This window comes from Morus notabilis, unplaced genomic scaffold (genome assembly GCF_000414095.1).
Source record: "Morus notabilis unplaced genomic scaffold, ASM41409v2 Scaffold360, whole genome shotgun sequence".
Taxonomy (NCBI): domain Eukaryota; kingdom Viridiplantae; phylum Streptophyta; class Magnoliopsida; order Rosales; family Moraceae; genus Morus; species Morus notabilis.
This window is the reverse complement of record NW_010367232.1, coordinates 211,563-214,981: the sequence shown is the minus strand read 5'-3', so window position 1 is coordinate 214,981 and position 3,419 is coordinate 211,563.

Sequence of the window (3,419 nt, the reverse complement as noted above, 5' to 3'; positions counted from 1 at the left end):
GACCGTCCAAGTCCCTAGGAAGCCGACATCGGGCTGCCAGACACCGAGCCTAAGAGAAGGAGGCAGCAAAGGGCTTGCAATTGCCCCCCAGGGTGCCACCTAGAGGGAACTAGGCAATAACGCCCCGAAAGACTCTGGATCGGTGCAGAGCGGTGATGCCTTAGAAACAGGCTGAATGCTAAGAGGGCTGAAGCCTCCAAAAGGGTCGACTCTGCGATCTCTACAGTAGAGGCTAGGGCTATTATGCAACGTGTGGCGAGTTTGGAAGAGAAACTCACGGGTAACGTCACCGGCTTAAAAAAAGATGTCAAAAGCTAGGTGAGTCACTTCCAAAAGAACCTAGGACAAGTGGCTGAAGTAGTTAACGTCGACATCATTCCAAGCTGAGTCCATGACCACCCGTTTATTGTAGAGATTATGGCGCCGCCCCTTCCTGACAAGTACAAATTCCCGTCAATCCCACCATACGATGGTAGAGGAGATCCTGACGACCATTTGGAGATGTACACGGGGCACATGCTCCTACATGGATATTTAGAAGAAATAATGTGCCGAGCGTTCCGAAACCACTTGACAGACTCTACCCGTAGGTGGTTCCGGACACTGAACCCAAATTCCATCTCCAGATGGGAGGAATTAAAGGAAAATTTCTCCCTTCAGTTCATCAGCATGAAAAAGTATGCCCCACCGAAGCAAAACTTGATGATGGTTTACCAAAGACCAAACGAATCGCTGAAAGACTTGTTGGCGAGGTACAGTGAAGCTGTAGCCGCTACTGCAGACATGACGGACCGGGAGGCTTTAACTGGGGTATTATCTAGCATGAAGAAAAGTACCCCATTCAAGCGTGACCTGAACCGCAAACCGCCTTCCACTTACAAAGAATTCCTGGTGAGGGCACATGGGTATATCAACGCTGAGGAACCAGATACAAATGACCCTGAGCGCATATCTAATAAAGACAAAGGAACTGAGTAAAGGTCGACGTCGGAGAAGCAGTAAATGACCCTATAGCCTCGACATTCTTCTCGAAGGCCTTAGCTGGTAAGGTCTTTATGAACGGGTCAGCCATATTGTCCTCCGACGCGATCTTGCATATTTCCACATGCCCTTCTTCAATAAAGCTCCTTATCACATGATACTTCCTGTCTATGTGCTTACTCATTTTCTGATATCTTGGTTCTTTGGTGTTAGCTATTGCCGCACTGTTATCACAATACAGTCTCAATGGCTTATCCACACCAGGAACTACTTCAAGATCCATCAGAAATTTACCGAGCCACACTGCTTCTTTTGAAGCGTCACTAGCTGCCACATACTCGGCTTCCATTGTTGAGTCAGAAGTGCAAGTTTGCTTGACACTCCTCCAAACGACGGAACCACCTCCTAGAGTAAAGACAGAACCCGAAGTCGATTTTCTAGAATCCAAACAGGATTGAAAATCCGAATATGTATATCCTAGAGGTGTCAAATCCTCCCCGGAATATATCAGCATATAATTTCTAGTCTTTCGAAGATACTTGAATATATGCTTGCCCGCTACCTAGTGGTTAGGTCTTGGATTCGACTGATATCGACTTACAATCCCGACCGCATGGCAAATGTCCGATCGAGTACAAAGCATTGCATACATGAGGCTCCCGACTGCCGAATCATAAGGTACCTTTGCCATGCATTCTCTTTCCTCAGATGTCTTGGGACAATCACTGTTTAAAAGAGTAATTCCAGACCTAGATGGTTACCCACCTTTCTTGGAATTCTGCATTGTATACTTCTCGAGAATTTTATCTATATATGAAGCATGAGAGAGAGCTATCATTTTGTTATTTCGATCTCTTAATATCCGAATGCCCAGGACATAATTAGCTTTTCCTAAGTCCTTCATGTCAAACTGTTTAGTAAGCCAAACTTTGACTGATGACAAAGCCCTTACATCATTGCCAATGAGTAGAATGTCATCAACATATAATAGTAGAAAAACTACTTTCCCGTCTTGAATATGCTTATAAACGCAAGGTTCATCCATATTTTGTTGGAATCCAAAAGTCTTGACCACTTGATCAAATCTTTTATTCCAAGAACGGGAAGCTTGTTTTAATCCATAAATGGATTTTAGCAACTTATAAACTTTCCCCTCTTGACCCTTAGCCCTAAAGCCTTCTGGTTGTACCATATATATACTTTCCTCAAGATGGCTGTTTAAGAACGCCGTCTTGACATCCATTTGCTAGATCTCATAGTCAAGAGCAGCCGCAATGGATAAGAGAATGCGGATGGACTTAAGCATGGCTACAGGCAAAAAGGTTTTCTCATAGTCGATTCCCTCCTTTTACGTGTATCCCTTAGCTACCAGTCTAGCCTTATAGGTTTCGACCTTTCCTTCTGCATTTCTCTTTCTCTTGTAGACCCATTTACACCCAATGGGCTTAATCCCATAGGGATGATCTACAAGTTCCCAGACTTGATTAAAATCCATAGATTCCATCTCAGCTTTCATGGCTTTTTTCCAGAGGTTTGCATCAACATCCTCCATAACTTCTTTGTAAGTATAAGGATCTCTGTCATGTTCCAAAGATTCTGCCAAAAAGGTCTCCCCATTGGCCATGAATCTCTCAGGTTCATGTCTGATCCTCCCATTACGCTTAAGCCCCTTAGGTTGTTGTTGGGTTTCCTTTTCTACTCGAATTCGATCGGTTTCCAAAGGAACAGTCAGTATGACCAAGTCACTCGACATTTCCTCAAGCACCACTTTGCTACGAGGCTTAAAGTCGTTTATGTAACTTTCTTCAAGGAATGTTGCATTCGTTTAAACCACGACTTTATTTTCCTTAGGGTTATAGAAATAACCCCCTTTCGTCCCTCTCGGATAACCTACAAAAATGCACACTTTTGAATGTGCTTTCAACTTGTTCGCTTCCTTGTCCAGGACATGTTCAGGACATCCCCATATGCGAATATGGTTCAAGGATGTCTTCCTGCCCGTCCACAACTCGTGAGGAGTTTTAGGAACCGACTTTGTTGACACGTTATTCAGAAGATAACATGCAATTTGTAAAGCATATCCCCAAAAAGATATAGGCAATGTCGAATAACTCATCATGGACCATACCATGTTCAACGAGGTCTTATTTCTTCTCTCAGTTACACCATTCTGCTGTGGAGTGTGTTGGGAATGGTGTCCTATAAGCATGAGATGTAATAGGATATTTATTATTTATTTAATAAAAGAGTTTATTCATTATTTTATGTGCATATATTTATGAATATTTTATGAATATCAATAAAAATTCCATGATTATTTATGTAACCTTAAAACATTGTATATAAGTGTTATATACGAGAGGATAATGTTTAAGGATAATAATAAAAAAGCAATGTTCATAATGAATTTAATTAAAGTTTGGAATCTTTAATTAAAA